Genomic DNA, 15,301 nt, shown 5'->3' with positions numbered 1-15,301 from the left:
TACCAGATGCCAATCAATGGACGTACACCAATCTCACAAAGCAAAACAAAACATGGATATCAGATGCCAATGAATGGACTTATACCAATCTCCCAAAGCAAAACAAAACATGGATATCAGATGCCAATCAATGGACTTATACCAATCTCCTAAGGAATGATCATAGGAAACAACTGCCAATATATGGACTTACAATTGACTCCTCACATACAACAAACAAAACAAATGCAATAAGCAAGAGGAAACAAGTTGCCAATAAATGGTCTTACACTCGACTCCAAGGAAATAGGATGCCAATCAATGGTCTTAGTCCCAACTCCTTCCAGATCATAGGAAACAACTGCCAATAAATGGACTTACAATTGACTCCTCAATGGACAAACAAAGATGTCACAAAGATATGAACAATGATCATGCAATGATGTTCAATTAATGATGATAAATGCACAAAGGCACACATAAGCAGATATGCACAGATGAATCAAGTAAGCAAACAAACAAGTCAATTAGCACATACTATATACAATCAATTAGGCTCAATCAAGGTTAGGCTTTACAGCCAACTGGACTGGGGTATTCTGAGCTCTTAACCCTAACATTGAGAGTTAGGGTGAAGCAGATGAAATGGAGATGAGGGGTGTGCCTCATAGCTCTTATCCCTGGCCTGGGAGAGCTTCTAAACAAAAGAAAGTGTGGGAGTTCAGAAAGTAGGAACTCTTCTCCACATATGACTGACTCTATAAGATCTTGGGTATTTATTCACAATGCATCAAGACATGGTGTGAGCAAGGTGAATGACACAACCGAATAGCAGGAGATGGATTACACATCTCTTTTATCTGCCAATTGCCTCATAAGAGGACTTTTCCTGCTTGGCACAAACTAAACAATCACAAGCATTGCCTCTTAAGGAGGACTTCAGACAGGTGCCTACCAATAACAGTAGGTCTTCCAGACTACATGAAGAAGAGGGATTATACCTAAGTGGTTAAGCAACCAAGCAAAGCAAAGTTCAAAATGAACTTAAAGCAACTTAAGTACCTGTGGAAACAACTAAACAAATTAGTACAATACTCAGACAAACAGACAACATTCAATAAGCAACAAATAATCCCAATATACAAAAGATGTAAGCCAAAAGCAAAATCAAATGAGCTAGCATCAACCTACAAAACACACAAATGTTAGTAATCAAAAGCAAACAACAATGCTCAAGTGATGAAGCATCATCAATTATGGAAACTTGAATGCTTAACCTAAAATCAAAGGTCAAATGTGAGCAACAAACCACTAGGTCAAAGCCTAGGGTCAAAGATGGAGAAAAAATCCAAAACAGAAGCTGAAATTTAACATGAATCAACTTCAAACACCTCTTGAAACATTTCAAAAAGTCTCACATCAAAATCAATTACCAAAAGCATTTCATGATCAAATGAAGTTCAAGGTAATTTTAAAGCTCAAAAGTGATCAACATGAATGAAAAATCTCAATTAAAACAGAAATGATTCAAATAATTCCAACGAAATTCATGAGCAATCAAGACAAAACAATGCATTGTACAAAAAATCAGAAGCATAGGACATCATTTGGCATGGCAAACACATCATACAAGTTGAACATCAAAAGGTGTGACATAAATTGTCACACCAACTTAGCACAATCATAAAACAGAATTGATAATTGATAAAAATGCCAAATCAACACCAAAATGTCAAGCAATGTGTCTAGTTTCATCATGCAAAATTTCACATTCATTGGATAAGAAACAAGCATTTCATGACATGATAACCAAGGCAAGGTCAAATAAGGACACATGTTCAATCACTCTAGCACAAAAAAATATCCAGCCAAGCACAACTTGTAAAATCATGATCAGAAAATAATAGACAAAAAAAGGAACATAATGCAAAAAACCTGGTATTTTTTGGATGAATTTTCAATTAGATATGAATTTTCTAAGATGAGAAAAATTAAAAAAAAAGCATGTGAAGCATGGTATATGGCAAAGGAGGGAAAAGGAGAAAATATAAGAAGCATTTGAAAAAACACACTGGCCAGGAATCGAACCACAGACGAATTTGAATGTGAAAAGCGCCAAGGATGAAACACAGCGTTTCATTTATACATGTGGCGTGGTGAATCAGCAGTCAATGCTGAGTGTGTGCGGTCAAACAAACGTAAGCCAATTAAAATGCTAGGCAAGCAAAACGTGGACCAGTGAGGAATAAACCCTAGGCTAGCGTGGCAAGGCGTAGGAAAGCGTTTCTAACATCAAAACCGTGGCCAAATCTGGAAAATGAAGAACACGCCAAGGTTGAAGATGAAGATCATGAAGATCTTCATCTGGATTTTCCAGAAAAATGAAAAATGTCCAGAAATCATCCAAAAGCATACCAATCGATTCATCATGCAATGTACATCAAGGATTCATACTCATTTCACACAAAAACATCAAAACAAGATCAAATCGAAGAGAATAAAAATCATGCATGAAACTTTAATTCAACCTAACTCATTCATTATTGCACCAAAATTCACGATTCAAGGCTCAGAATCACCAGCACAAAGAGATCTACAACAACATAGCAATGGATTTAAAAATTGAGAGATTTGATTTGTAACCTCTTAGAGTGCAGAAATTGGAATCGTGCTCCACAATGCTCAGCAATGCCTCAAAGTTCCTTTACAATGCTTATGGAGTTGATTGATGATGAATTGGAAGCTCAACAGCACCTGAATCCAGCAAATCTTGAAATCACCATGGATGCTTCAAGCTTCATGTATGCTCCAATATGGCACAGATTGCTTCAATTTCACGTCCAAATCTCTTCAATAACACCTCAGGAGTATGAATCGAGCAAGAGAAAGTGTTCTTGTTTGAAGAAATTGCAAAAAAAATTGAGAGAAAAGTTTGAAGAATTTGGATCTAGATCTGAAAAATGAATGTTCCTCCCCTGAAAACAGTTATGCTTATGCTTAAATACCTCATGCTAATCATTCTCTAATCAAGCTTAAGCCAAATGCTAATGAGATTAATTAAGTTTTTGAGTGTATGCACAAATTGGTTTTTCACCTCTATGCATGGAATGCATGTGTGAACAGTACACGAATCCCATTCATTTTCACTTAAAATCCATTTTTAAAACCAATGGCAATGTCAAAAAGTTCAAACAATGCACCAAATTTGAATTTTATGATTTCCCTCCAAAAAGCCAATGAATTAGCAAGTGATCATGTGATGATAATTCATGTAATGTGATGCATGATTTGGAAATTAGAGGTCATGAGGAGAATAATGCAAAAAGAACCACTCATTTTGGAGCTTTGGTTGAAAAGTTATGCTCATTTGAAGTCCCATGCACACTTTGCCAAGATTTGATCATATCTCCTTAACCACACATGAGAAATTCTTGATCTTGGACTTTTTGGAAATGGGAGAGAAAGATCTACAACTTTCATGTTCAACAAAATTTCATTTGAAGCTTTATTGATGATGTAATCTTGAGTTGAAGTTGGTCTAAAACCTTTCCATTTTTGGCAAATTCAAATTATAGGTCACTTTCTATTTTTGGCAATTTTTGACCTGACCTCAAATTCTTCAAAGTGAGTGTTTGAAATGTCAAATGAGACTTGTTTGAACATGAATGAAGTATTTATAATCACTTCCCACCTCCAAATCCACAGTTGACTTTGTAGTTGACTTTCTAGGTCTTCAGATGACTTGAGATTGTTCTGATGAGATTCAAGCCTCTACCACTTGGGATTTTGCTTCAAAATGAACATCATAACTCATATGAACTCTTGATAATGATTGTGGGGTCCAAATCTAAAGAATGACCACGATCTATGGCTCAATGAGTGCCTTTGATTGCCTTGACCTGTTGTTACTTCATCTGCAAGACAAAGGTTAGATGACATATTTTTGTACTTTTGGTTAGTGATTAAAAGAAAAGCAATGACATACAAATGCAAGGAATGCTTGGTGATCAAGAATCACTCTCAAAAAGATTCCACCCACGGGGAAGGAGGCAAGGTGTCCAATGATCCTTGAGGCAATGCAATGAAATGATATGATGCCATGAGGGATCTTAGGGACAAAATTGGGGTCTTACAGATGCCCCTATTTATGGTCATTCTAGCCGGAGAAGTGAAGGTTAAAATCTTCATCTTGACGCGGTAGAATGGGCTTAAATAACAATAATGACAAATTTTGGTCCATGAGAGACCTCATGATGCAGATGTATGCATGTAAAACAAACAAATTTTGTGGGGATACGTGTCCACAAAGAAGAAAAGACGATCCGTCGGAGTAATACACTCACCAGGAACAGAGACTCTAGCAGGACTCTCATGGGAATAAGAAAAAGAATGCATGATCAGGACACGACTCTGAATTAGGGGAAACAAGAACTAGACTGGAGACCTCACTGGGGATAAAGGACTCAAACTGGGGGAAAAGAAGAAGGATATTCCAAAGGGACAAATCTAATGGAAAGACTCAAGCTGACTCAAACTATCCATAAAGGATACTTCGGATAAAAATCAAGACTCGGACTGAAAAGATTCACACAGAATCTCCTTGCCGGGGAAAAACTGCATATATTGGGGGAAAACGCCACCGGGGAATGTCTAACAAAGAGACTCCTGGGGAAAATCTGCAAGGTGAGGTGTTACCGGTATAAGGGTAACAAGCTCAGGAAGAATGAATATCTAAGACCAGTATAAGGGTGAGAGATATCGATCAACCAAACATCTGAGGAAGACCTGAAAAAGGTACATCAACTCAGGAAGATCTGACTCCATAGGGGACCAAGGTCATAATAGGGAGCAGAAAGAAAGGAACACCAGGGATACCGGTAACTGGGTATATAATAGGTGACCGACCAAAGCGTGAATTGGTATATATGCCAAGACACTCATCATCCGAAAGGAGGGCTTGAAAAAGCAAATCGACTTACAGGATGGACATTCGACTCCGCAACGGGAAAACGAATCTTACTCAGTTGGGAAAAGAACCCAAAGAGCGCATGAGATATAATATCCATTACCGTCAGAACGTGGATAGTATACTCACATGAGATATATTATCTATTACCGTCATAACGTAGATAATATATTCGCATGAGATATATTATCTATTACCGTCAAAACGTAGATAATATATTCGCATGGAAGGAACACCAGGGATACCGGTTACTGGGTATATAATAGGTGACCTTCCGAAAAGAGAGACAATCGTTACCAACAACAACAGGGTAGACGAAAGATAACTCACAGGGGATAAATTGCAAGCATCCGACAATTATCCAAGAAACGAACAAATATTCGATTCCGCAAAAGGAACACGAATCTTACTCGACTAGGGAAACACAACAGGCTTCGACTGAAGAGTGCATGAGATATATTATCCATTACTGTCAGAACGTGAATAACATACTCGCATGGAAGATTATCCACAACCGGCTACTGGGTTAATAAAAGATAAATCGACCGAAAAGAAAGGCATCGGGATACCAAAACTAGGTATATAAAGATGACCGATTAAAGGGAGCAACAGTCATTACCGACAAAAGGGTAAATGAAAGAGAACTCACAGGGGATGCATTGATAAACATCAATGATCCGGGGAACAAATCACTGGCAAACGGTGAAAAGACCCGCTGAGGATAAAATTGCTAGCATCCGACAATTATCCACAAAAAGACTTGTTGGGGATACAATTGCTAGCAAACGGCAATTACCCAGAAGAAAGAGGGAATATCAACATCGAATACTGGATGAAGATAACCAACAAGAGTAACCATCATCGGTTAGGATGAACAACAAGGTTAACTCTGCAAAGAGGAGAAATTAGGATTTACAACTACCGAATACGGGGTAGAAAACCAACAGCTCTGGCTGAGGATAAAATTGCTAGCATACGACAATTATCCACAAGAAAGCACAGACTCTGATAGGGAGACAACAACGACATGAGGTTTACAACTACCGAATACTGGGTAGAAGACCATAAAATCCACCATTAACCAGAATGAACCACATCGGTTATCTCTGCTAGGGGATAAAAGTAGGATTTATAACTACCGAATACGGGGTAGAAAACCAACAACTCCGCGTGGGGAATGAAAGAATCACAACTCCGCATGGGAAACAAAATAGGGTTTATAACAAACCACAAACTCTGTTGGAGAGTAAGAAAATAGGATTTACGACTACCGACTACTGGGTAGAAAACCATCAACTCCTGCCGAGGAATAAAAGGTATATAACCATAAATTCTGCCAAGAGGGAAAAAGGAACATAGGACTTACAACTACCGGTTACTGGGTAGAGGCCCAAACTCCGCTGGGGATAAAAACAACCATTGTCGGTTACTGGACAATTCATTCATTTATTCCACAGGGAAGCACAAGAGACAGCTAAAAAATGCCAATTCAGGATCAAACCAAAAGGCAAACTGAATCAAGACTCGTCCTAATTGTCGCATCCGCGAAAAACCAACCGGCGGGAAAAACAAAACAAACAGAGCCGCCACCGTGCGTTATTTATCCCAAAAGAGGGAAAGGAAACGCTCGAAGTAAACCTGGAAAGGAAATGGTCTTACGACCGGAGATTACAAGGTACGAGAGTCGGTTACGCAAGGGGAAGGTATTAGCACCCCCTCACGTCCGTCGTACTCGACGGGATCCACGCTCAGAAGGAAAGAAAAAGGTTGCTAAAAGAAACTGCTCAAAACATGCACACACACTGGAATAACAATACAGGCGGAAAAAGATGGAAGAAGGTAACTCGGCAGGATATCGCATCCTGGTCCTACGTAGTTTGTCAGAAACAAACATCAGAGTCAACGTAGTTCGGGAAACGGGGAACGGGCTCGCTAGGATATCGCATCCTATGCCTACGTATCTCATCTGGAATGAGAATCATAGCTAGCGTAGTTCGGCTAACGCACGCCGAAACAAAACACACGCACAGACGCTGAGACATCAAAACAAACACACAAATGGAAACAAACTGCCAATTGCTGGTCTTACGTCCAACTCCAAACAACAAACCCAAACGAGGAAACCGAATGCCAATCGTTGGACTTACATCAGACTCCAAGCACACTAACACAAACAGGAAACCGACTGCCAATCACTGGACTTACGTCAGACTCCAAGCACACAAACACACAAGAGGGTTAACAAACAAACAAGTTAATAGGGAGTCTGGAACTCGAGCCTAATAACTGTCAAGCAAACACACACAAAAAGGAAAAGGGTGCCCAGAGAGATCTCGCACGATCTCATGCCTACGTACCTCATCTGGTATGAGAATCAGGGCAACGTAGTTCCCCTTAACAGGGGAGAAACTTTCTCCTAACTAGAGACTGGGAAATGACAAACTAAAAGGGAGACTGACTCGAGCCTAATAGTTATCAAGCAATCCACAATGGTCCTAGGTTGAGGTTTCTATCTAACTTGCACAGGGAGCAAGCTATCCTAAACAACACAGGCAAACACATACAAGCACACAAAGCAAGCACACGCACTATATGCACACAATTGGGCTCATACAAGGTTAGGCTGTGAAGCACAAGCCAACTGGAATCAGATGTAGTTAGCTCTTAACCCTAACATTGAGAGTTAGGGTGAAGCAGATGAAATGGGAAGTGAGGATAAGACCTCACAGCTCTTATCCCTGGCCTGGGAGAGCTTCAGACAAATGAAAGTGTGGGAGTTCAGAAAGTAGGAACTCTTCTCCACATATGACTGACACAACAAAGATCTTGGGTTAATATCCACAATGCATCAACACATGGTGTGAGCAAAGTGGATGACACACTGAATAGCAGGAGATGGATTACACATCTCTTTTATCTGCCAATTGCCTATTAAGAGGTCTTTTCCTACTTGGCACAAAGATAAACAATCACAAGCATTGCCTCTTAAGGAGGGCTTCAGACAGGTGCCTGCCCCCATAACAGGACAGGTCTTCCAGACTACATGAAGTCAGAGAGTTATACCTAGGTTAAGCAACCCACAAGCTAGCAAAGCGACTTCAAAAGAACTCAAAGCAACTTAGGTAGCTGAAAAAATCTAAACCAATCAGTTTACAAGTCAATCAAACAGACAGACAACAATCAATCACACAATCAGACAAAGCATCAAGCACCAATGTGCAAGCCACAAGCCCATAGGCACAACACAAATAACTTGGCATCAAACTACAAAACAACACAATGTTAGTCATCATCAAACAATTAATCAACTCAAATGAATGAGCCACTACAATCATGGCAATGTGCCTTTGAACCTGAAATCCACAATCCAAATAGTGAGTCCAAACCACTAGGTCAAAGCCTAGGGTCAAAAGTAGGTCAAACATTCAAAACAGAACATGAAATTTAACATGAATCATCCTTATCCAATCAATAAGACAACTCAAAAGGTCCCATATCAATATCATCAACCAAAAGCATTTCATGAACCAAACATGGCAAGGTATGCAAACTGTGACCACATTGTGACATCAGAATAAACAAATGCACATTAAATCAAAAATGATTCAAATAATCTTGGAAAAATTCATGAGTAAACAGGACATAAAACATGATCATCACACACAAAATTAGAGGCATTGGACATCATTAGGCATGGCAATCACATAGCATAAGTCAAGATAAGCACAACAAGCACATGTGTGACACCAATTGTCACACCAAGTTAGAATAGGCATAAAACAGAAATGGTAATTGGTAAAAACCTCAAACCAAAGCCAAAACAACACTCAACATGTCTAGAAATAATGTGCAAAAATTCAGAAGCATTGGATAAGGAACAAGCATGTCATGATCAAATGAAGTTCAAGGCAATTTGGAAGCTCAAATGTGACCAACCAGAATGAAAAATCTCAATTAAATCATAAATGATTCACAAAATTCCAAGAAAAATCATGAGCAATTAGAACATCCATAATATGCATAACACAAAAAATCAGGACAATTGGATATCATTTGACATGGCAAACACATCATTCAAGTTGAACATCACAAGGTGTGACACAAATTGTCACACCTAACTTAGCATAATCATAAAACAGTCATGGTAATTGATAAAAATACCAAACCAACACCAAAATGTCAAGCAATGTGTCTAGTTATAGCATGCAAAATTTCATAAGCATTGGACAAGAATCAAGCATTTCACAAATGATATAGCAAGGCAATGTCAAGGAAGCATACATGTCCAAACACCCTAGCTTAAAAATTTATCCAGCCATGCACAATTTTGGAATTAATGATCAAAAAATAATAGACAAAATAAGGAATGCATTGCAAAAAACCTCACAATTTTTGGATGATTATTTAATTTGTTATGAATTTTTGAAGATGAAGAAAAATTAAAAAAATAACATGAAGCAAGCACATGAATACATGGAGGGAAAAGGAAAATCATGAAAGCATTTTGAAATTAAGCGCTGGTTGGGAATCGAAGTAGGTTACATTTTGAAACGCAAGTGGCGCCAGAATGAAACTGAGCGTTTCATTAACATGACATGGCACGATCAAAGCTTAGTCAAACGAATTGGACCAATCAGAAGCTAGCATGGCAATCTGCATGCACCAATCACGTTTAAGCCCTAAAACAAACATTCAGGAACGAATTTATGTTGCAGAATGAGATCAAACCGTGGCCTAAGCTGGACATCATCTTCTCCATCGTGCGCCTATGAACAGTGATGATCATCAAGAACAAAATTTCCAGAACTTAAAATTAAATACATCATCGTGTAGATCATTCATCAAGGATCACGAATCCATGCATGGTTTAGCCTAATTCCAACTATCATGAGCAAATCGAAGCAAACATCATTCATGCACAAAACTTTAAATCGACCTAACTAACTCAATTTTACACCAAAATTCATGGTTCAAAGCTCAGATTGCTCAGCAAACATAAATCTACAACAATAGCACAAAAATTTTGAGAATTAAGAGGATTGATTCATGACCTCTTGAAGAACAGATCTGGAATTTGATGGATTCAAGGCCTTGTGATGCTTCAATGTTCTTCCAGAATGCTTGTACAAGTGATTGGAGAAGAAAATGAGACTTAATTGTGCACGATCTCAGCAAAATCTGAATTCACCATTGTTGCTTCAAGATTCATGAATGCTTCAATGCAGCACCAATTCTCTTGATTCCACGTGCAAAATTGCTCCATAACACTTCAGGACCAAGGATTGAGCAATGGAAATGGTTCTTGTTTGAAGATTTGCAAGAAAATTTTGAGAGAAAATTTGATGAAATTTGATCTAGATCTGAAAAATGAGTTGTTGTTAATGCTGAAATAGTTAGGGTTTGCTTTATATATGTCATGCTAATCACTCTTTTAATCATGCTTAACTCAAATGCAAAGTGGATTAGTCATTTTGGAGTGTAAGTGCAAATTGGCCTTTTCACCCTATGCATGATATGCATGTGAATAGTGCATGAAATTTCTCTTCAAATTCACTTAAAATTCTGTTTTGGGGCCAATGGTGGTTGGAAAAAGATCAAGCCATGCACCAATTTTAAATTTCAAGTTTTCCCTCCAAAAATCCAAGGAATTATCAAATGATCATGTGAATATAATTCATGTAATGCAATGTAGGATTTGGAAACTAGATGTCAAAAGAAGAACAATGCAAAAAGAGCCATCCAATTTGGGGCTTTGGTTGAGAAGTTATGTCCATTTGAAGTTCAATGCACACTTTGTCAAGTTTTGATCATATCTCCTTAACCACACATGAGAAATTGATGATCTTGGACTTTTTGGAAATGGGAGAGAAAGACCTACAACATTCATGTTCAACAAAATTTCATTTGAAGCTTTATTGATGATGTAATCTTGAGTTGAAGTTGGTCCAAAATCTTTCCATTTTTAGCATTTTTGGCTTTGTTAAATGAGACTTGTTTGAACATGAATGAGGTATTTCTAATCACTTCCCACCTCCAAATCCAACAGTTGACCTGACAGTTGACCTTTGTTGACTTTTTAGGGTTTCAGGTGACTTGGTCATGCACAGATGATTTTGAGCCTCAACCACTTGATGAAATAACTCCAAAATTAAACCCTAGATTATACAAGCTCAATCAAATCATATGATGATTTCCATCTCAATAAAGACCTCATCTCATTGCAAAACCCTGACTGGTAGAATGCAACTGATTAGGGTTGACCAGAGGTCAAAACCCTAATCCCAAGAACTTGATCAGAAATAATGAGCCTTGATGATGATGATGTACCATTTCAACCAAGATAATACTCCATCTCCTTGAGGAACCAAGAAACCCTAATTGAAGCACAAACCTCAAATGATTAGTGATCAATTTATGAAACCCTCAGGCTTGCATCTCTTATCCTCTCTATCTTTTGAGAAAGACCTAGGAGGATGACTTGCTCATTGTTTCCACATGATATGCAAAGATGTAATGCCTAATGTCCTATAAAATGAAATGCAATATGCTAAGCTAGTCCCAAGAGAGGAGGGCAAATTTTGAGGTGTTACAGCTGCCCCTATTCAATCCACTATGAACCTGTCGATATGAACAGCCTCGGCTTTTAGATGATCAGGGTGAAGAGTGATTGAATACCAAGAACATACGAACAATTTGCACTCTGATGGGAAATAATAAACAATGCCTGTCAGAATCGGCAAAGAAGCAATCTCAAAAGAAGAACCCGTCTGGTACGGAGAAAGTCGGCCTGAACACCGAAAAGGAACATTGACCTGGATACCACAACAAATAGTAACACAGGAATACCATCATGGCCTGAATGCCGCTCGTCAGTCTAAATACTGAATATCATAGTATGAGAATATTAATGCCGGTCTGGTCACCGAGAGATTGGCCTGAATGCCCGAAAAACTGGCCTGAATGCCATTTCAGTCTGGATACCATTTCGGTCTGGATACCACTTCGGTCTGGATACCGGGAGACTGGCCTGAATGCCATAAGTACCTCGACCTGATCGTCGGAAACTTCTTCGATCTGAAAATCGGAAACTGGCCTGAATGCCACAAGTACTTCGACCTGATCGTCGGAAACTTCTTCGATCTGAAAATCGGAAAATCTGGTCTGAGTGCCACAAGTACTTCGACCTGATCGTCGGAAACTTCTTCGATCTGAAAATCGGAAACTGGCCTGAGTGCCACAAGTACTTCGACCTGATCGTCGGAAACTTCTTCGATCTGAAAATCGGAAAATCTGGTCTGAACACCCACCTCGGCCTGAACACTTGAAAACTGGCCTGAATGCCACTTCGGTCTGAATACCCGAAAAATTCGTCATGCCTGTCAGCATCGGCAAAAATAAGGAATAGTGATAAATGAGGTGGCACGCGTGCCAACGACCCATGCTGGGGATAACAAGTCATGAGCCTGCTATCCTCTATCCAACCCTAGCTAACGAATACTTTGCGCTTAGCTGGGGATTATCTTTTCTCTTTACCTATTCTTTTTGGACCCCGAAACTGCTTGGATTATCATTTCCATCTCCTCCCGACAGAAATCCTTCCTCCAATATCTCACTACTGGGGAATACTTATTGATTAAAATCACGATGCCAAACTCCTCAGAGTAACATCTTCACCTTGAGGCGAAACCCATTCTCAAACAGTAACCACGGTTTGAGACTAGTTTATGCTTGCAATGCTGATGCATGATGATTTTTTAGCGTAATGCTCCATAATCATGGAAATGCTACGCAATTAACTATGCAATATGCTATGCTTATCTACATGATGAATGCATAAAAAGTATCCCCCTCAAGGGACTCTTCTGGGGAGCTCGAGGCACTCTGCTGAGGGACTCGATAGTACTCCAATCTCCACCCTGCTGGGGGATAACACTGCTACTGGGGAAAGGACTACCCTTACCAGGGATGACCTCCACTGAACTCGATCCACTTGGGGACTTCACTGGGGAAGAAACCACCAACTCACTCTGTGGGGAAACAACGATCTTGGACTTGCTGGGGGAAAAACCAGCCACGGACACCTCCGCTGGGGAAACAGCAACCTTCAGGCCTGGCTGCTGAAGAAACACCGATCTAAAACCTGCTGGGGAGATAACCATCCCGACCCTGCTAGGGAAGTCACAGACCTTGAATCTATTGGGGAGATAACCATCCCACCTCTGCTTGGGGAGACAAGGAAAGTCTGGCGCAGAACACCCGTCGACTCGTCGCACCCTGGTATTCCACATCTAAACCCAGTATCCGCTTTCCACTTTTGAGAGCTCCCAGACTCGTCTGGACTTTTCTGATTCATCACCTTGTATTCTTGACTTCTCCGTACTCTACGGAGATCGAACCCCCTTGATTCATACAAACTTTCCAGTCCTCAGACTTTGAAGAGTCTTCTTGATTAATACTCCAGGATCGTCGTACGTCTTTCGCCGTCTTTCCACCATTCTTCAATCTCTTGTCCCTGATTGGACTCCACGGGGATCTTTTGTCAAAAGCTTCACATCACACCCTGCAAGTGAGTGAAAATATCTAACAGCACCTGCAACAGGGATCGTTAGATAAAAACATGCCCCAGGTATGCCAAAATTTCAACACTTGGGTCACTCAACCTTTCGAATAAGATTTCAAGTTTTCAATCTTATAAGCATGCATTGGAAGGGACCTGTATGTCTTAAAATGCAAGGATTCTTTATCACAAACAATTGGATGTTTTTGCAATCAAAGCGGTAATGAAAACAAAAACAAAATTATTTGACTGAATACGCATTTTATTGATTGAAAAAGTGTGGCTCATAACTGAGCAATACAAAGGAAACAATTCCTGAAAAGAGGTAATTACGCACAAAAGGAAAAATCTATCCTAATGGCAATGTGAAACCGTGATCTCATCGAGTTCCAACTCGGTTACACCCCATATGTCCTCAGACTTTCCGTGCTTTCTGCCTTCTGAACAAGACGCTTCCGACTGATCCCTGTCGGGGATTATCCTTGTGTCATAACCAAAGCAAACGATTATGCTGGACGCAGTTGTTCGTTTCAATCCCTCTTTTGCCTGGACTGCCCTTTCGGCTTTTCAGTCCACCGGGATACCCTTTTTTGCCCAAGCCGCCCTTGCGGGTTTTCGACTTGCCGGGTGTACAATTTTTCCCTTTTTTCCCTAATTTTGCCCGAACCTTTTTCATCATTTTTTTTGGTTCGCCAGGATGCCCATTTTTGCCTGGACTATTTTATTCTTTTCGTTCAGCGGGTCTCTTTATACGAAGTGTTTTTTAACTGCGTCCGCATTCACAGGGGATGGAAAATCTTCGCCATCCATGGTCGTTAACAACAAGGCTCCTCTAGAGAAAACCTTCTTGACCACGAATGGACCTTCATAATTGGGTGTCCATTTGCCCCTATGATCGTTTTGAGGAGGAAGGATCCTTTTCAGTACCATATCGCCTACGTGATATACCCGAGGTCGCACCTTTCGGTCAAAAGCACGCTTCATCCGCTGCTGGTACAACTGCCCGTGAAAAATGGCTGCTAGCCTCTTTTCCTCAATTAGGCTCAACTCTTCGTACCGAGTCTTTACCCATTCAGCCTCTTGCAATTTCACGTCCATCAGGACTCTCAAAGAGGGAATTTGAACCTCAATCGGTAGCACCGCTTCCATCCCATACGCGAGCGAGAAAGGTGTTGCCCCAGTAGATGTACGCACTGAAGTTCGGTACCCATGCAATGCAAACGACAACATCTCATGCCAGTCCTTATAGGTCACAACCATCTTCTGCACAATCTTCTTAATATTCTTGTTGGCTGCCTCAACCGCCCCATTCATCTTCGGACGATAAGGAGAAGAATTGTGATGCTCGATCTTGAATTCCCGGCACAGTTCTTCCATCATCTTGTTGTTCAAATTAGAACCATTATCAGTAATGATTCTCCCAGGAACCCCATATCTGCAAATGATGTCTCTCTTGAGAAACCTGGCAACGACCTGCTTCGTCACATTCGCATAAGAGGCTGCTTCCACCTACTTGGTGAAGCAATCAATAGCCACTAATATGAACCGGTGCCCATTCGAAGTCGTAAGCTCAATCTTCCCAATCATATCGATGCCCCACATAGCGAACAACCACGGAGATGACATCAAGCTCAACGGATTTGGAGGCACGTGCACCTTATCAGCATAAATAACCTTCGATCCACACCTTGTTCTGCACTAAATGATGATCAGAGAACACAAATGTGCAAGAAAAATCAAGTGCTATATGTAGAAATTTTGAATTATGGTGGAGAGAAATTTTGGAGGGAAAGTTTGAA

Source organism: Lathyrus oleraceus, chromosome 6 (genome assembly GCF_024323335.1).
Source record: "Lathyrus oleraceus cultivar Zhongwan6 chromosome 6, CAAS_Psat_ZW6_1.0, whole genome shotgun sequence".
Classification (NCBI taxonomy): Eukaryota; Viridiplantae; Streptophyta; class Magnoliopsida; order Fabales; family Fabaceae; genus Lathyrus; species Lathyrus oleraceus.
This window is presented reverse-complemented; position numbering follows the sequence as displayed.